This window comes from Corvus cornix, chromosome 1 (assembly GCF_000738735.6).
Source record: "Corvus cornix cornix isolate S_Up_H32 chromosome 1, ASM73873v5, whole genome shotgun sequence".
Classification (NCBI taxonomy): domain Eukaryota; kingdom Metazoa; phylum Chordata; class Aves; order Passeriformes; family Corvidae; genus Corvus; species Corvus cornix.
The window spans coordinates 80,939,917-80,961,314 of NC_046332.1; positions in this window are offsets into that span (position 1 = coordinate 80,939,917).

The window sequence follows — 21,398 nt, forward strand, 5'->3', positions numbered from 1 at the left end:
CACTCCATATATATTTGTTTGCTTCTAACAGTTTTTACTGTTAGAATAGGGTTATTTCACTGATGGCTTAGAATAGTTAAGTAAGCAAACAGTGATAGTGCTATAAGCAAGCTGGTGGCATCATCTGATATGGAAACTGGTTTGTTTTTTTTTTAATTACAATATTTATATTTTTGTTTTAAAAAAACCTCCAGTTAGTTTTACTCAGTCTTGTGACTAAGTTTTGCAGTAGATTTCATTCCTGTTCTTGGCTTATGTGTTTGCATATATAAATGTTTAATGTGGTTTTGGTTACTTGGAAAAGTAATAGTTGTATAACCAAAGTTTTGAAAGGGGAATTAGGAGGTCATCCAGTTTGTCTTGACAAAAAAAAAAGCCATGAAGAATTCTTATACAAGATGACTGCTTTTGATCATTCACCTCAGAAATAATATGTTTTTGTTTCAGAAAACACACATGTAATGAAAATTTTAGCAACATGAAAAATGGATGACTTTGGGAATGAAGCAAATGTTAAAAAATGCTGTATCTGTTTGCTTACACATCCCCCATGAGGAGTGTGTTGTCTACAAACACAGTTGCAACTGATATCAGAGGCAGTTTTTTTACTTGGTATGAGGTTGTACTAACAGATGATTCCTATAGTCAGAGCACCACTGAAATGGTTTGAGTATATAGCTAGTACAGCTTAAGATACTAATTAAATCGCACATTCCATTATTTATTAGTTTGTGGAAGAAACAGTTTAGTGAAACTATAAATGTTACAAATTGAATACAGAAGTAGTTGAAATTGTCTTTCTTGCCTGGCTGTTCTAATACGCACTAGTTTGCTCTTCTTTTAAAATGAGAAGGATGTGAACAGCTGTCATAAGGCATAGTCACATTACAACATTAAATTTCTTTTTTTGATTTCCACAAACCATTGATTATTTCAAGTGAAAAAAACCACTATTTTTTGTCACATGTGAATTAAGAGGTGTGATTTTCACTGCAGAAAAGTTTTTTTTTTTTGTTAAAAGGTTTAGTTTCAGTAATAGTAACAGACACTTGTAATGAGCATGTTCAGAACCTTAGTATTTACAGAACTTCAACATCAAAATTATGCCATATAATTTTTGAACCTGAGAATATCAAAGACCATTGCATGATGAACCTTTCATTCACCAGAGAATGGACAGTCTATGTCCCCGTGACAAGTGTGATTACAAGGAAATTGATTTACCTATTACACCACAAAGACAGTCATGTAATTGAATATAAAATAACAGAGCAGTTAACCTTCAGGTATTGAATGTTTTGAAGAGCTGAAGACAATCTTGGCAGACATTGTGAGGAAATGGTAGAAAGTGTCTTTTTAAGATATAAGTGAACCAGTTGATTTTTGATGCAATGAATGGTTTAATATTGCTGAAGAGCTACTATTTATCTTATTAACCATTTTCCAAAATGAGTTTTGGTAGGGGAATTTCATATTGCATCTCAATCTGGAGGATTTTTTTGTGGAATTTGCTTATTACACAGAATTAGCTCTGAAGTCTGCTTCCTCCCTGGAGTCCAGGTTAAAGATGTGAAGAGAAGACTTCATACCCTGTCACATTCCTTGGATGGAGATACATGACACAGCAAAAATACAAGGGTTATTTGTATCTTAGAACTGTCTGAGAATGGCCACATAGAAATTAAGTCTTCTCTCTCCAGAAATGTGGTGGCATCTGTAGCCCAACTGAAGCACATTTGCACCAATGCACACATCTTAGGTAGCAAACAGGGGGAGCTGGAAGCCACTGTGGAGTAGGAAAACTATGGCATAGTTACCATCATGGAAATCTGGTGCAAAGATACACACAACTGGGCTGCAGCAGTGGTTGGCTGTAAAATCTGCAAAAGGGACAGGCAAGGAAGGAGAGGCAGTGGGGTAGTCCTGTATGGTAGGGAGTGGTTTGACTGTCTAGAGCTTCATGACTGCTATGATAAGACTGAGTGTTTATGGTTAAGAATCAGGGGGAAGACAGGGCAGATATCCTGGTTGGGTCTGCTATACACCACCCAACCACAATGAAGAGGCAGACAAAATATTCTATAAGCAGCTGGAAGAAGTCTCATGATCACTGGCCCTTTTTCTTATGGGGGACTTCAACTCACAAGATGTCTGCTGGAAATACAACACAGCAGAGAGAAAACAGCCTAAAAGGCTCCTGGAATGTGTGGAAGACATACAGCTGGTGAGTCAGCTAGGAAAAGGGCTCCACTGGACCTGTTGTTTGTGAACAGAGAAGGACTGGTGGATGATGTGGAGCTTGGAAGTTGTCTTGATCACAGCAATCACTGAATAATAGAGTGTTCCATTCACAGAGAAGTAAGGAGGTGGGGTCAGCAAAACTGACACCTTGGACTTCGGAAGGGCAGACTTAGCCTGTTTAGGAGGCTGATTGACAGTGTCCCTTGAGAGGCATTTCTGAAGGGCAAAGGAGTCCAGGAAGGCTGGGCATTCTTCAAGGAAATGTTAAATGCATGGGAACAGGTCATCCCCATGTGCCAAAAGATGCACTAGTGGAGAACAGCAGACTGTCTGAACAGAGAGCTTTGACTGGAACTCAGGCAGGAAAAAGAGAGTCTATGACCTTTGTAAGAAGTGAAAGACAGCTCAGGAGGACTACAAGGACGTGTGAGGTTATGAAGGAAGTAAATTTGAAGGGTCAAAGCCCAAGTGAATCTTGGACTGGCTATTGGTAATCTGACTATTACCATAGAAAACAATAAAACAAGTTTCCATAAGTACATCAGCACAAAAAGAAGGGCCAAGAAAAATCTCCATCCTTAGTTGGATGCTGGGGAAACATAGTTACAAAGCCTTGGGGCCAGGTTCGCTTAATATCTTTATCAACATATGGGTCAAGGAAGTTGTATGAGTTCAAAAAGGTGAAGCATCGGGTCCTGCACTTCAGTCACAATAACACCACACATCACTACTGGCTTGGGGAAGAGCCAGTGGAAACCTGCCCAGAAAGAGGGTGGACAGAAGGACTAGGGCAGTTAGTGCCCCCCTGTACTTGGCACAGTGAGGCTGCATCTTGAATCCTGCATTCAGTTTTGGGTCACTCACTGCAAGAAAGATATTGAGGTGCTGGAACAATTCCAGAAAAGGACAACAAAGTTGACACAAAGGCTGGAGCACAAGTCTTATGACAATAGCTAATAGAATTGGAGTTGTTTAGCCTGGAGAAAAGGAGACTCAGGGGAGACCTTATCACTCTCTACAATGACTTGGAAGGAGGTTTTATTCAGGTGAATGTTGGTCTCTCCTCCCAAGTAACAAAATGAAATGCCCTCAAGTTGCACCAGGGGACATTTAGATTGGATATAAGGAAGACTTCTTCATGCAAAGGTTTGTCCAACACTGTGTTAAGGTGCCCAAGGAAGTGGTAGAGTTACCATCCCTTCAGGTATTTTAAAGGTGTGTGGATGTGGGACTTGGGGACATGGTTTAGTGGTGACTTGACTGTGTGAGTTTAATGGTCAGACTAAGTACTCTTAGAGGTCTTTTTCAACCTAAATGATTCTATGATTACTCTATTATCACCTCAAAATATCTTCTTGTCTCTTCTTCATTAATGTTTTCATTTTGCATATTCAATACGTGCTAGACATATATTAAAAAATTAACTGAAGTCAGTTGAATCTGAGTTTCTTCTCCAGGGATGTACACGGGAGGAAAATTTCCTAGATAATAATTTACAACACATACCTTCCGCAGAATAATGAGAGTAAAATATGACTGCATGCACATATTTCACTTACCAACACAAGGTAGACATAATATTAGGTAAATTACAGTAAACTCAATAAAAATTAACAGTTCTGTGGCAACTGCACATATCTTCCTAGATTCAAAAATCTGCTTTTTCATAGGCCTTATATCTAAAGTATTGGGTTTAAGTGGTCATTAGACTGTGTTTGGATTATTATTCATGTGTCAACAGCATTGCAAATATAGCTACAACACCTGATTTGTTTTGAAGATGGATTATAAGTACCAAATACTAAGTTCTCAGTTCTTTTGAAATCTAAAAATGACTGTCATTTATAATAGTGCCTGTTCTTTTAATGACAACATTCAGACACCAGACTAAAAATATTGCAGTAGAACATAAAATTTGCCACCAGCTTGCTCATGTATATGACAAGAAAAGAGAAATAGCAGATATCAAGAAAGTAAAGATACCAATAATCTTACTATCTTGAATTTATTAGGAGTTCTTTTTCTTGTTAGAGAAATAGAGTCCCTCCAATTATTAGTACAGATCTAGGATTCCAGTGTGAAGATTTTCTTCCTCAAAACAACATAAGTTACTACTACTAGTTGGACGTCTGCATGGCTATTATATCACTACACAATCAATATGAATAAAAACATTTTAGAAGATGAAACATTAAAAATTTATATATTTAATGGGATTTATTTATGAATCTAGTCACAAAGACAAGAAAAATAAATTTAAAATTTCTGCAGACCTGAACTAGATACTGCATTCAATCACTTAATGATTTCATATATTGCAATTAAAAATTTTATTAATATTAGCATATCAATTTTCAAAGTAAAGCATAGGGATTTAACCTTGTGAATTCTAGTAATGTCAAACTGAGTCACAAACCTACAAATCTGCATTTGGAAATGCAATGTTTTGTGTGAGAAGAAAAATTCCATGCTAAATGCAAAATGATCTAGAAGTTAAAGTAAACACATTTAAAAGTAAAATTTTAACAGAATATTTTCACTGACACATACAATTTCATGAAAGTAGCTGTTACGATCCAGTTTAAACTCAGAAAAGCAAAGAAAGCTAATTCTCTGTGCATAAACTGGAAAGAACTTAGAAGGTTCAAAATATTCCCAGAAACGAGATTAAAACCAAATGAGGTTAGATGTTGGTGCCAAAAGATGGATGTATTTTATTTAATAGTAAAAGAGGGAAAGAGAAGGGAAGAGAAAAGAAAGAGAGAAAGAAATGGAAAAAAAGAAGTGTGCGTGGGGGGTGGGGGGACAGGGAGAGGTGACAGGGGTTAGGTGGAAGCAATCACCCATCTGAGGGTCCCAATGATGTCTCGTTGCTCCCCTGCATTTGGTCTGCTGGTGGTGAGGGTCCCCCATCGCCGCCGTGGCCACGCCGCCACACCCCACCACAGCACACACCAGAGAGTGCAGAATCCCATGGATTAATATACACTGTGGGCCAGGTGGGAACGCCCACGTGTCTCCCCTTGCAGGGGCTGGCTTGACACACTGTCCTTTGCAACCCTGAGGGTCTGTTGCATCATCTCTGGTGTTCTGGTGCAGGGTCTGGGGACTCCTTTGAGGGGGGCCCCTGTGATGGGCCATGTCACCCCCTTCTGCTGTGGATAAGCTTCCCTCCCCTGGTGAGGACCCCTCAGCTGGGCTCCTCTGCACAGTGGAGGATGGGCAGCCACTGCGCCTCTGACCAGAGGCTTTTCCAAGATACCCAAAGCCTTTCCTCCCTCCACCCCTTGGTTCGAGGGTCTGTGGGAGCCTGACAGCTGATAGCCCTGGGGCTGTGGTCTCCACCCTGGAGGTGTTAAGCCTGTGCTTTGTGAATGACCCCAGCCCTGAGTTGTTACTTTGTCTTATCTTCATCGAGAGGTGTAAGGCCTCAGTCAGGGCCCCATTCAGGGTGCAGCAGTCTTCTCTGCAGCTTTTGTAATACAGTTTTAAAAGTCCTTTAAGAGAATGTTTAAGGCATAGACTATAATATTTCAGTCTCTGACAGTTGCTCTGCAAAGTCTTATTTCCATTAATTTTTTCAAATAGAACTTGGGAAGCCATTCTTCACATGAATAAGCATGAGCTCACCCTCCTTCCATTTACTGAAAAATATACTAGGTGTCTTCTGTACCAGAAACTCAAGAATCTTTTTCCTGATGTGTTTAGCCATGTCACAGGTAATGCGTATAACTACAGAGAAAACAAGTATAATCACTGTTATGATCCAATTATAAGAGATGTCTCTGCCTGAATTAAGGTGCAATTGAGACCATATGCAGAAGTCAATACCACGGATTTAAAAGTGATGTAGAGAGAAAGAAACAGGAGGAGAGGCAGGGAAGGGAAAAGAGAAAGACAGTGAGTGAAATAGATTAAGCAAAGATACCACAACACATAGATTCCTGTGGCATCTCATTGTTCCTTCTTCACCCTGATCATCTCAGTGGTGGGGATCCCAGAGTCATTTTTCTGGAGGTGCCACTTTCATACAGTCCAAGTCACAGGTATCCACAGGGCTCAGATATATAACTACCTGTAAATTCCTGTAACTTGAGGTGGCGTGCGTATATGACTAGTGCTGAGAAAACAGACATAAAATGATGTATAATTTCCCAGTCACAGAGACAAGACATGTTTTGTTGGAGGTGTTCAACTTAAAGACACAAGAAAAGAAAGAATGAGGCAGAGAGAGTAGTGCTGTAGAGACAGGCAGTTCAGTCTTCTTTAGTAGGGAAGCCTCCACTTAGAAAGCTAAGAAGATCAAAGCTAGATGATTGTATTTTTTAAATAATTGAATGCAAATGACTGATTCAGAATTTTCAGAATAATTAAGTTCTCCATCAAATAAGCAAGGAATATGCCATGAGTCAGCAATACATCCTTGTGGCAAAGATTAATGGTATCCAGGGCTGCACTATGAGGATTATTTCCAGCAGGGACTGAAGTATCTCTTCTATGAGGAAAGACTGAGAGCTGTGAATTTTCAGTTGGGACAAGAGAAGGCTGAGGGGAGGTCTTATAAACAGATGTAAGTACCTGAAGGGAGGGTGCATAAAGGTTGGAGTCAGGTTCTTTTCAGTGATGCCAAGTGACAGAGGCAATGGGCACAAGGTGAAACAGAGAAGGCTCCATCTAAACATCAGGAAACACTTTTTTACTGTGAGGGTAACCGAGCAGTGGTACAGATTGCCCAGAGAGTTTGTGGAGAGTCCATCCTTGCAGATGTTCTATACCTCCTTGGACATGGTCCTGGACAACTGATTCTAGGTGGCCCTGCTTGAGCAGGAGGTTGGACCAGATGACCTCCAGGGGTCCCTTCTGACAACAACCATTCTGTGATACTGTGAAGTGCCACCAGTTGACAATTGTGTCTAAAACTACAGTAGCAAATAGTCTGTAAAGGCCATTTCTAAGAGATGTGGATAGCCCCTTGAAAGTATTTCAGTTATTTTTGTCATTGCAAACATATTTTCATGTAAATGATTCCTTTTGGAATCAAGAACAGTTAGTTTGTTCCTTTATCATAAAAGCTGATATAAATTTTCTTTATGTATATATATTTTCCACTGTGTGATGAAAAACTACTGGTACCACGAGGAACAGTATTGCTAAGCACTGAAAGGAGGAAAAATATTATATGAATTGTAAAATACCCAGTCTGATAAACTCTGTCTTTTATCATAGCAAGAAACATAGTCTGATACGTTCTTTCTGTGATACACAAGGTTATGAAATACACAGAAAAATGATGATCAAAATACATAGTATATGATAAATGGATTACAAAACACACTGAAATCATGTCATACATTGAAATAGATAGAATCTCTGGAAAGACACCCAAGCACCATGTTTTATTCTGACAGAAAGAAAAGAGGTTCTAAGACTCTCAATTTTTTTACTCACTTTAATGGAAGCTGTGTGTCCTCAATGTTCCTTAAAAAGGTATTCAATATCATAAGGAGATTGGACCTAATTTATAATTTGGGTGAATTTTAATTTGTCAGAAAAGGGAATTAGAGAGACCCTGAATTCAGCTCTCTTAAGAGGTTCAAGTAACTTCATCCATACATAATCTAGGTTTTGGGGTGTTTCTTTAACACTTCCAGTTAAGAGTGTCTCTCAATAAAGGTGAAATTTTGGTATTCTTTGTTAGGAAAGTTTAGTTGGGAATTTGACCATTATTTTCAGTGGAACTGGGTTGTTTTACTGCTCATTGCCAAATCTTGTTTTATATAATAACTGCTACTTTTACACTGATATTTTGTACCGCTTTCCTTTTGCAGTTCTTTGTAGAAAAAAATACCCCAAACAAACCCTCCCTGTTTCTAGTATTATATTCTGTTCACATTTATTTAAAGATAATACTGCCTAGGTTTTCTTGAAATTAGAACACTGAATAAAATTTTGAATTTTGCTCGAGGTCAAACATTGCTCCTTGAAGTTCATCTGACTTTTACCTCCAGAAAACTTGGGATTTTTTTATGTTAATTTTTTTTTAAAGATATTTACTTTTATCTGAAAACTTAAAGGAACAGAGACATTTGTGCACAGTTCCCTAAGCTTTATTTCTTATATCCTATTCTATTTCCTTATAGTCAACATAGCATAAAACATATTGCACTGGTTTGGCACGGCCTGGTTTTTGGGTAGCAGGGGGGCCACAGAGGTGGCTCCTGTGAGGAAGCTGCTGGAAGCTTCCCACCATGTCCAGCAGAGCCAATGGCTGATGGCTCTGAAGATGGACATGCTGCTGGCCAAAACTGGGCCAATGAGAGAGATTGGTAATGCTTCTGTGATGACATATTTAAGAAGAAAAGCAAAATAAAGTCACAAGGTTTTGGATTCTAGTCAGAGAAGAAGAGGAGGTGAGAACATGTGTAGGAAAACAACATGGCGACACCAAGGTCAGGGAAGAAGGAGGGGGAGGAGGTGCTCCAGGCGCTGGAGCTGAGATTCCTCTGCAGGCTGTGGTGATGACCATGGTGAAGCAGCTGTGCCCCTGCAGCCCATGGGGGGATCCATGGGGGATGCAGAGATCCACCCACAGCCCGTGGGGGAGGTGGGATGGATGCCTGGAGGAGGCTGTGATCCAGTGGGAGACCCCATGGAGAGAGAAGGCCCTGCTTCCAGCCTGGAGCAGCCTGTCCTTGGAGGACTGCACCCCATGGAATGAGACACCCACGGTGCAGCAGTTTTGGGAGGGCTGTGTGCCCATGGGAGGGGCTCACGCTGCAGCAGGGGCGGTGGGGCTGCTGCTCGTGAGAGTGGACCCACAGCAGGAAAGTTCACGGAGAACTGTCTCCCGTGGGAGGGACCCACAGCCTCACAGGGGAAGGCTCCTCTCCCAGAGCAGCAGAAGGAAATCTCAGTGATGAAGTGACCAGACCCCCATGCCCTGCCTCCCTGAGCTGTCGGTGGGAAGGAGTGAGGGGCTGGAGGAAAAAGGTGTTCTAAGAGCTTATTTTACTTCTCATTAGCCTCCTCTGGTTCTGTTAGTAATAAATTCACTTCACAACTTGAGCCATTTTTACCCTTGAAGTGTTTCTCCTGGTCCTCATCTCACTCTTGAAGCATTTATTAATTTTTTTTTTTTACCTTTCCCTCCTCTGCCCGGCTGTGGCAGGGGAGGGTGAGCGAGCGGCTCTCCTGGGTGCCTGGCGTTGGGCCAGTGTCAAACCATGACACATATGAAAGCATTTTTTTCCTTCTTGTTTTGAAGAAAATAGGCAGAGGTACATTGAACCATTTATGAAATCTAAATAATTTATAAGAGAAAATTGTTGCAATCTATCCAAATGTAAAAAAGAGTTTCTGAAGAGTACAGACCACTTTAAAGGTTTTTTCCTGTTTACGTTCAGGAGGAGAAGCTGTTATTGTGTAGAGTGTTTCATCTGCTCAGTGTAGCATTAAATAAATATCTCTCTGCAGGTTATCGCTATGCCAGCAGGGAGCTTAGACGCATGTGTGCACAATTGTTCTCAGCATATAAAAAAAGAAGAAAACGATATGTTTGAATGTAGAGCTAAACAGGTAATGCAAAAAAGTATTGGAGAAACTTATTTCTGCTGCATGTAATACTCTTCTGTATTTCATATACTTTACACCCCAAACTATGTGGTAGACTGAGATTTATATTCATACAAAATCTGGTTAAAGACACAGAGAAAGCACTCATGCTGGGGTGTCTTAGCATGTCAAGTTTCCATCAAAACCAGTCAACACATGCATCTGGTGTGACTGAAGAATCTGTTTTAATTCAGAATTATATTTATTTGTCAGTCACAACTTCTTTAATTTAAGAACATTTCTTTCTTGGATTTTCATAAGAATAATTGATTTTTTAGTACTACATAATTAAAAAAAGTGAGAAACTTTGTATGGAACATTATCTTGTAACTCCTTCCTGTGTGAATTAGGAATTTATGGCTCTTGTGTTTCCTCACTGAACCCTTCTACTGTCCAGATTTGGGGCAAGGAAGCAAGACAACATTTAACTGATTGAAGACATGAAGAAGGTTAGAGGTTAGCAGAGGACAGAGATAAATATGCATAACTTGAAATACTTATAAGAAAAATTCTTAAAAAGTAGGTTGGGAAAAATTCCTTATTAACAGTGTAATCCAGGGTTTTGCCTCTACACCTCCCATTTCCGCCTGTTTCCAGTAGAAGCAGAGTTTTGGTGCACCTGAAATAATACAAGGCTAGATCCAAATCAAGAACTTACATTAAATGTGTCTGTGTTGACCTATGTGGCTTGAAAACCTCACTGCTTATGGTTTAGTTCCTTAAAGATCTTGAGTTTTCCCAATCAAGTTTCTTCACAGCCTTCAGCCCTGTACACATAAATGGCAGCATCTGAGAGAGGATAGTGTTTCCATGCCTGTGTCATGCCTACAATTGTCTTTGAGTCTGGTGACACTGAGAAAAAAAGTCCAAATCTGAAATCAAATGAGAAAACTGACCCCTTCTGCATCTACTGAGAACATGTAGCTTAGAAGAAATCTTAATAGACACTACTTCCAATTAAAACGTGATGAAGAAGGAAACCATGCCGCTTATAAATTAATAGCTTTGTGAGATGAAGTGATGATTTATATTTCTATGTTTCAAAAGGAATTTCAGGCTCGTGTATACCACAAGGATATTTCACAAACAGTTGTGGGATTTTTCTTTGTATGTATTTTGAGCAGTTTTTGAAAGTGTTATCACCTGCAGCGTGAAGAGTTTCCTTCTGTTTTCCTTATTGTGCTATGAATCGAACCTTGCTCTTTCCTCAAGAAACAAACAAAAAAAGGAAGATTCAATTTCCTCTATACATTCTTCATATCCCAATTGTCTTCAAACTTTTTTTAATAAGACATCATGTGTATACTTCTGTTGCTGTTGATTGGTAAGCTGTTCTCATGACTGGTTGCTAGTACATTTTCTACATTATGCTGCATCAATGTGTTGGTAAGTGATAAAAAAATAAAGGCTTACTTTATTCTGAAGGATTTTCTCAAGAAATTACTTCCTGAATGATCATTTGAATTCAGTATCAACAAATCAGTCACAAGATATGTATTCAACTGATACCAATATCCATGTACCAAATTAGAATAATTTTATGTTAATTAAAATTTTTTTAGGATAAAGATTTAAACATGACATGAAATAAGGAAAAGATCCACTCATATTTCTAGATGAAGGAACTGTGGGAGAGGTAGAGGAGAGATCAGTAGAATGGGAAAATGAAACTATAGGCACACAGATGTGACTCTGTATTTTTGACTTCTGGTGAGATTCCATGACAAATGAAATCCCTTGTGTCAGATAAAGAGAGTTCCTATTTTTTTTCTGTTTGTTTTGATGCCTTAGGTTTTAAATTGTATATTTTTCAAATCCTGTACTGCTTAGTGTATAACTCTGAAGTTTCTTGTAGCCTGTTAATTTCTGCTCTCTCATGCCAGGTAGACATAACAAAGCCTCTCCAGGCCTGCTCTTCAAGGACACCCAGACATCCTAGGCCCAAAAAGTATGAACCAAAAAGCCTCTAAAGGGGGGCAAGTGAGGGGAATTACATCATTAACTGAAGCTTTAATTGGAGAATTTGTGCTGATATGAAAATGAACCAAACCTATAAAAGTGTGAAGAACTCATGACCTGTCGTCCATCTTGGGGTCCATCTTGGCAGTAGCCTCTGGCTCCCCAGGGGGTACCTTTGAAATACCTTTCAAATAAATACCTACCTTTATTCCCTTACTCCTGTCTAGTCTCTGTTTTTAGGTGGCCTCTCAAGGCATCAGTTTCATCCTCTAACCAATATAAATAATTTGAAAAGTACAAATGCTTTCAGAAAGATACTTCTGTTTTAATAAGGATGATAGATGAGAACTGAAGCTTTACAAAATATAAGCACTTGGAAGAGAGAAAATTTGAATATAGTATCAATGAAAAATGAAAGTACAGTATAATGAAAGAGAAAAAAAAAAAAGAAAAAGACATCGAGCCATCTATGCTGATTTTGACGACGAAAAATTCTTGCACTGACCTAAAGCTGACAGTTTCCATATAGGGTACTATAGCCTAACATGTGTTGAAGGTGAAGTGATTGTGCCAGTACACAAAGGATTTTTTTTCATAACTAAAAGGGAGAATTTTTTCTTAGAAAAAAATGCCTTGTTCTAACTATAATTTTTTGCACTTATTACCATTTATCATAGTATATTCTTCATGCTTTTTCAGATATTTTCCATTTGAATAATAAAGGCTAAAATTATTTGAAGTAGTATTGAATATTCTAAGACAAAACAAAAAATCATTGTATAGATTTGATTTTTTTTTCTTTTAATATCTGTATAAATATAGAACATTGCGCCATTTCTCCTGCGCTAATTTTGTTTCATCTTTCTGTTGGGAGTAAAACTAAGAGAGAGATACGTAAAATACAAACCAGATACATTCAATTTTAGAAATAAAAGTCTTGAAGTTAACAGAGATATCATAAAGAAGCACACTGGAAGCAGAGAAGAAAAGAAGCTGAGGAAAGGGTTGCTTCCAAAGCTGATGATGTGAAATGAGACACTTAAGAAGATGCTAAGACTGTTTTTCATAAGAAAGGAAAAATATAATACCTGGAAGAGTGAATGGGGATCAGTTGACATACATTAGGAGAGACTGCTCTTTTATATTGTTGGTTTCTTAAATTATGAGAAATAAAAAAAATAAGTTGACCCGCTGAAAGTTGTGAAAAGCAGGAAAGAGAAGTCTCTAGTTTTCCTGTTAAAATTGAAACAAATTTTTTTTTGCTTGTTCCTTTACCAAGAAATTTGCTATGAAAAGAAACTGAAATAATTACAAAAAATGTCTGCAAGGAAAAAAATGGAAAAAAACATTCAGAAAGTTGAGGAAAAGGTATTAGATTCACAAATTAGATTCTGGCAGTGGTTGCCTCTTTTCCAGTAGTGTAGCCACTGAAGCACACATCAAACCCAGTGATACCGCAGTAAACATCCTTTAATGTCTAGTATCACCCACAACACATTAAGATTGGATCCTATTGGATCCTGTATTGGACTCTATTCTGATCTAAAATTATATGGATAAACTTCACAAGTTAAGAAGAGTTATTTTCTCTGTTGGTTGTTGATTGTTGGTAGTCTCTGTCTCTATATGAATAATTAAGTGAATTAATGCTGGAACACAAATGTCACATCACTTCTCTTCAGCCACAGATTACAAATTTGTTTGCTTTCTCTACTTTAGTTAATAGCTGAATGACTATATTTTGAAAAAGTGTTCCAAGAGGAAAAAAAATGAATGTCAGCCAGAACACACTAGAAGTTAGTAGCCAAAGTGGTATCCACAAAAATGTCAAATATGAATCAGAAGAGACTTCTTAGTCACAGGGGAAAAAACACAACAATATTCCTAAATAAAAGTTTTCGAGAATCTAAAGCAAATCCACAGTCTTTCTAAATCTAGGCTTCCACATACTTTGGTTTATTTTGTCTCTAAAAATGACAGAAAATAATTTGTTTCATTTTTAGCTAAGGAAAATGTTTATATTTTTTTAATCAAGGCAATTAATATAAACAACTTTGCATAGTTCAAGTAGAATTACTTAAAAATATGTTTTTTCTATTAGCCAAACCAGTGAGTCACCCAGTATGGTTTCAACAGGAAGCAACAAGCAACAAGCAATTCAACAGACATGTATTTTATGGAATATAACTAAAGTCAAACTGGGAAACTGTCACTGCTTTCAATTAGAAAATTCTAAGAACTCTCAGAAATCTCAATAAAGTTTAGATCATGGTCAGATTCTGTCATCTGGATGTAACTGATATATCTGTGAGTCGTCAAAACAGATTCAAGACTTGGAGCAAATTCTTTGTTCTTGCTCAAATGTTAAGATGTGCCTGATTTGCTCAGCTGTCTTCATTGTTGCTGCTCTGACCTGGGACAACCAACTGTCTTTAGTTCTGCAGAGTGAGTTCTGTTGCTGAAGGTCTGCCGTAGTAACAGGCACAATGAGAAAAAGACATGGGGAGTAATGGTTTTTCTAACTGTTTTCAAAGCCAATGAAAGTTCAAGTTCTTCATGTTACTTGACTTTTCCCCAGAATTCATTCCAACTGAGATGGCTTTTCATTTTTCCCTCTGTTGCAGGACCTGGGTTTGACCCAGGGAAAGCAGAACTATATCTGAAGCTCTGTTTCTTTGATGTATTTCTTTTATTCAAATCAAAGTTTATGTTTGACACCCTTCAGTGTAAAGCTTAAGGCCTCTTTTTTCATGTTAGGATTGTGTTTTTTCTATCTTGCTTGGCTCCACCTCCAGCCCCCCAGCCCCTACTTACAATCCATATATTTTGTGGTGCTTAGTTCTTTGAAAATAACAAACTAAACATATACCTGTATATTTCAGCTGATTTTCATGTCTATAATATTGCAAAAGCAAAAAAAACCCCTATCTTTGTATGTTTGCAATTATTTGTATCATTGTAGTGACTTTAAGTTCCCAGAGCAAACTAGAATGTTGAACTCACTTTTCAGATGTTGGTGTAAAAGAAATTAAACAGTGGAATATGATACATCTATATTTCAATATTTCTTTCCCCTTTCTTTTATTACTATTCTGATTCCTATACCTATTCTTAATCACATTTCTGTAACAGTTGATAATGTCTGAATCTTGTAGAGACTCTAAACACTCATGAAACTAAATACAATTAATTGAGACCATAAAGAAGAAACAAATATGAAGTGATTCTGAAACCAATGTCATAATAAGAGGAGACTGAAAGAAAGAAAATATCTGCTTTAGTTCTAAACATTTCTGAGAATTATAGTTTTGGATATGAAGAAAAGAAAACATGAACTTTATTTCCAGTAACTTAGAGAATTTATAGAAAAGGAGCTACATTAATAGGAACTATGGAGTACTTATCTTTCTAACTGAAACTTTCAACCCCAGCAGTTTTCATAGGATTATAGAACTTTTGGGGTTGGAAGGAACCTTTCAAAAATCATCTAGTCCAACTCTTTGTCATGGGCAAGAACATCTTCCACTGGACCAGATTTCTTGAAGCCCCATCCAGCCTGGCCTTGAACACTTCCAGGAATGGGACATCCACAACTTCTCTGGTCAGCCATTTCTATTTTATTTCTGCCCTTATTGTAAAAAAAATCTTTTTTTTTTTTTTTTTTTTGTCCAATCTATTATCTTTCAGTTTAAAGCCATTGCCCATTGTCCCCTAACAACATGCTTGGTAAAAAGCCTCCAGGTTTCTTACAAGTCCCCTTATACACTGAAAGCATCCCTGAAGCCTTCTTTTTCCAGTCAGAACAGCCCCCAGTGCTCTCAGTCTTTCTGCATAAGAAATCCCTCATGATTTTCAAGGCCCTCCTTTGGATCCAATCTATCAGACCCATGTCAGTCTCATACTGATGACCCCAGAGCTGGACACAGTACTCTAGATAGGTTCTCATCAAAGCAGAATAAAGCAGAAAAAATCACCTCACTTAGCCTGTTGGCCACTGTGGGGTATGCCCAGCCCCTGCCCTGGAGGGATCTCTGCTGAGATAAGAGATTTTGCAATCGCCCAGCAGGACTCCCTGGAAAGGCAACCACTTCTCTGGTCACGGCGAGAAAAGACAGACCCACAATCCTTTAGGAGACACTATGCAGATTCTTCGTAACCCATTGGCCTGTACCCATCCCAGATCCTCTGTAATCCATTGGTCTTCACCCATCCCCTGTATCCCTATAAAAGCAAGCCCTCTGGCCCCTGTGGCTCAGAGAGGGTTCTTGTCCCTGGCTCTCCCCTTCGCCTGAGTACGGACCAACAATAAAGCTACCTTCGTGTGGAACCAGCCACACGAGCCTTCTCATCTCTCTCTCTGGTCTGGCTTGGCCTGGAGGCTGCCCTGCAGAGCTGAGCTGGAATCACAAGCTGACAATCACTAAAGAGCTGACAGCCTCTGCAAGGGCCCTCCTGCCAGCAGCTGAGGGAAGACACCGGGCCTTGGGAAAGCGATTCCTTTCGGGACCATCTCCCCGGACTGGTCACCTCTTCCTGGGTCAGAGCCGCTGACCCCCATCACCAGCTGTAATAGGCCACCATTCTTTTTATGTAGTCCAGAATATGATTTGGCTTTTTGGGCTACAAGTGCACCTTAATGGCTCGTGTCCAATTTTTCTTCCACCAGTATCCCCAGGTTTTGCTCTACAGGGCTTCTCTCAGTTCATTCATCCCCCTGACTCTATTGATATTGAGTGTGCCCTGACCCAGGTGTAGCACCTTACACTTGGTCTTGTTGAACTTCATGAGGTTCCCATGGGTGCAGCTCCCAAGCCTATCAAGATCCCTCTGGATGGTATTCCTTCCCTCTAGCAAATCAACTGCACCACACAGCTTGGTGTCATGCACAAATTAGCAGAGGGTGAGTTCAGTCTCATTCTTTGTGTCACTGGTGAAGATATTAAGTAGTACTGGTGCCCAGTCTGTACTTTGTCTGTGTACATACTCCCAAGAGACACAACTCATCACTGGTTTCCATTTTGTCCAAGAGTCATTTACTACAACTGTTTGGACACGACCATGTAGCAAATACCTAATTCATTCTAAGAGTCCATACCTCAAACATGTACCTCTCCTATTTAGAGGTAAGAATGTAATGCGGGACCATATCAAAGGGTTTACAGAATTCCAGGGAGTATTAAATTGATAGCTCTTCCTTTGTCCACTGATACAGTCATTCTTTCAGAGAAGACCACTAGCTTAGTCAGGCATGATTTGCCCTTGATGAAACCATGTTATCTCTCTAATCACCTCCCTGTCTTCCACATCTTTCACCATAAATTCCTGGAAGATCTTGTCAGGTACTGAGGTGAACTTGAGTGCCAGGTTGTATGTAGTTACCAGGGCCCCCCTTTTTAAGAATGAATGTGATGTTTCCTTTTCTCTGGTAAGTGGAGAGTTCACCTGGCTTCCATGACTCTTCAAATATGAAGAGAGAATTTTGGCAACTGTATCTGTCAATTTCCTCAGGGTCCTGGGTTGCATCTCATCAGGTCTCATGTCATAGAAGCCTGCAAGTTTTAGGTAATTTGGGATTTTTCTTATTGTAACCATTTTTTTCTCCATTATTTTTCTCCTTTTCCTCTATTTTTCCTTTTTATTATTAGCACCCTGAAAAAAAATGGGATCATAGGTTTGCATTATTTGCAGTTCTTGTAAAAGCATCTGTCTTCCATTATCTGATACCATTTCAAGTTTCTCTTACACTATGTTCTCCTGTGAAGACTGCTTTGATTGTTTCTTTTCCATGTTAGGTAGTTGATATATTTTGGTCACTCAGAAAGATGTCTCTGTGACCATGTCTGCTTTGATGGATATTGCCTTCCTTTGATTGGTCTAGTACTGCTTTTCTATTTTGCTGTCTTTCCTTTTCATCTGACTGAAATGTCTTTATGGATTGAAGCAACTCATTCTTTGTGATCAGAAGTCGAATGTCAAGGGCAGGACTTGTCTTATCAAATCCAGAAGTTAGAATGCAGATATCCATGCCTTAGCAAGTCAACTGCACTCCAGAGAGTTACATGTCAAAAACCACAAGACTCAGGGTAAGATTACTCTTGTCCTAAAGTAAATATCCAACATGACCCTAAAGTATTATACTCTTCATTAGTCCTTTTATCTCCATTTAATACAGAGGGAGGTGGTCATGAAAGGCTCGGATGCAGACAGCTGCATTTGAGAAATCTGAAGTGAGCTAAACATGACAACATCCTCAAGTTGTTGGCTGATTTTATTCATGTAAATGAAAAGGAGAAAGTGAAGAAAAAGTGTATGGTATTAACACTGATATAACTATCTATCATTATTACAAACCAAGTAATTGGCCTTTTTTAGAGAAAAAGCTTTTTTCCTCCTGCTTTTTTTTTTTTTTTCCTGTAAATATCCCAAACCATCTTGTTCTCTTTTACATTTTAATGCTGCAGTTTACAGAGAAAAGCCTGTCTAAAATTCCCACTAGGAAAGGCCCTTCTCATTCTAGCATCTTCAACATCTGTGGGAAACAAAAATAAAACCGAAAAATTAGGCCCTGCTAAACCTGGCTCTGCAGGGAGGATTTTACTAGTGTGTGAATAAGTAAAACCATTTGTCCTTATGGACTCATGCTGACTGTGCACAGAGGAGGTTGGGGTTGCTTCCCACCCCCACTCAAGATGTTGCTGTTAGAAAAAGGTTATCTGTTTACCAGCTTGTTTATATTTCTTTAAAAAAAATCCCAAAACCACACACAGAGCCTTAAAAAATCAGTGGAAGTGAAAGAGAAAGCAGTATATAAAAAGGATATATATTTATAATGTTCTCATAAATAATCCATCAGCTGTTCTTACCACGTATAATCTCTGGAAATGTCTTAATTCTCATGGAAAAGCCATCAGTGCCCCTTTTTTCATATCTATAACACATTTTTTTCATCCTACGCATGACTTGTAGCATTATTTGTTACTAAATTTGTCTGAAACTTTCTTTTAAAAACATTTTTATTAGTTGGATGTAACTTCATACAAATATAACTGTGAATGCCCAGTTTACTTTGGTGTTTTGTTTTGTTGTTTTTTTTTTTAATGGAGGAATATTGAGAGTCTATTTTTAATTAAATAAATGGTTTTACTCACTTTTCCTTTTAGCTCTCCTAAAGCCATTCTGGTCAGTCTCTTCTCACTTTCTCAATGATGTGGTTTCAGAGGAAAGCCTTGCCTAAATATCCTATGTGAGATTTTCAGGCTACCTTTAAGCTAACATTTTCACTTTGAGTAGGAAAACAAGAAGATCAATAAAATGAAACCAAGTCAGCTAAGAAAAGTTTATTTAACCATTTAGAAATATTACTTGAAATGCTTTTCCTGTGTTTCACTTTTTTGGAATACAAGGCATACACCTGTAGAAAGTCGCCCAGTTTGGATAAGATCTTGGAAAAGCTACTGGTTGTACATACATTGAACATCAAATCTCATTTTTAGCATTAACTAAACATTCTTGGAGTCTATCTCCACTGAGTATGTACCAATTCCTTGCATCTTTTAGCACTGATCTAATATTGTAAAGATCTAATAATGTAAATATCTACTAACATTCAGAATTTTAAAATGGTTATAATATGAAATTTATGGAAGAGTAGAATTTCTAAGAATTGGCCAAGAGATAGAATAGGGTTAAGCAGTAAGAAAAAGTTCATTAACAAGAGGCACAAAATTCCCCAAACTACCCTGAATTAAATTTATTTTCCCCTCATTTTCTGCCCTTGAAAGGAAAGCACAAAATAAAGTAGGAAGCATAAAAAAACCAAGCTAAAGCAATTTCCCTGACAGCAAGTCATGATAGTTCCTCCTTTACCAGCTATCATGTTTGATCCTCTCAGAGTTTGACTCTCAGGGAATTCAGGTTTTTTCCTTCTGTTTTAGTCTCTTCAGACTCTTGTACTAATCTCATCAATGTGGCAAGTTCTTCATTTCACTGATTGAACAGAATTTATCTGTACCTGAGCTTCCAAAATTGTCTGTGTTCTGCCATTCATCAGCTTCAGCATGCATTCCATGTAGTTGAATCTATCAATCTTTTTCTCTTTTTTTCTGCATTTCCTATTGTAGAGATATAATTTCTTTGTGGTCAGCACATTTCTCTGTACAGGCTACAGGCTTTTGCAAGTGTAAGGGTAGTTGTTTTTCTTAAAATACTTCCAGGAAGCGAAGGCATTTCAAAATCTTATTCCTTCTGTAGGAAACTTTCTTACTCTTTTTCATCTGTAGAGAGAAAACATAATGATTTACATAATTTAGAAAGAAAATGCTTGCTATGTAAAGGACAGCTCTTTCATATGTTAAGCAAGATCAGTCAATTCTTATCATATTTTTGGTTCCATAAAATCACAACACTGTCTTTGAGGAATTCTTTGCAAGTGGAGATACAGGAACAACGAGAGCCCCCTCCACAGCTGCTGCTTGTCAATAGCATTGCTGTATCAGCAACAAGCTTAAACAATCTGGGATGACAGGAATGCTATTTCCTTTCTCTCTCCAGGTGGGAGCCACTCCCCACTCTTTCCATGATTAAAGAGAGTGACCCCAATGTCAGCTGCCTGGGATTCAGGAAATATACCACCTTTTTGTGATGATAGTTTTAGGATTCCAGGTTTTAGTACATGAAAGTGGGTTGTTTGTTTTGGTTTCTGCTGGGTTTTTCTTTGTGAGGGGCGAGGGGGAGAGTGGGGTAGAAGAAGGGGAAGCTGGTTTGTGTAATCACTCTGTTCCCTGGGGTAACAATTACCTTGTTTTTAACCAAGAAGGAGTACATAGAAATGTGCTAGCTCAATTATGAGCTCCACTGGCAAAGGACCTTTCAAGTGCTCTTTACAAGGAATACCTCGGTGCACATCCCACGTAACAAACCTGCTCAGTAGCATTCTTTGAAATATAGTTTTATATCTCCTAAATCATAAGAGGTACATCAGGTAACAAACAAACAAAACAAAAAAAAGACCCACAACTGAGTGAAATTATGATAACTTCATTCTTCTGACTTACTGATGACAAGGAAATTCCATGGGGGGTTACACAATTCACAGGCTGACCCACATTTTACCACAAGAGTATTGTCTCTGTTCAGTAAAAATTTTCTTTTCAGACCTTGATATGTGGTGAATTAGACACAGTAAGTTTCATCTCCATACACTGCAGCATTTGTATTACTTTTTCCCAGAGAAACTTCTGTGTATACAAAGTATGACTTGGATTTTTCAAGATGCACTTGAAATCAGTGGGGGAGAGAGATACATTATGTTTATAGTAGAAAATAATGCAACTTGCTAATAGTAAATTAGCAAAGCAAAGCAGAATTTCTGAGGACCAAGTGCCCATCCTACACATGATTCTGGAGGGATTACTTCAGAATTATCTAGTTTGGTTGTGTAGCTTTAATGATCATTAACTGTTAAGGACCAGGGAGACATGTCAGGCATCTGACTTAGATGCCTGAAATAGACACCTTATGAGTGCATGAGGTCCCCCTAAAAACCTCCAAAGCATCCATCGTTTGTCAACTCTAGGATCAAATGCAAG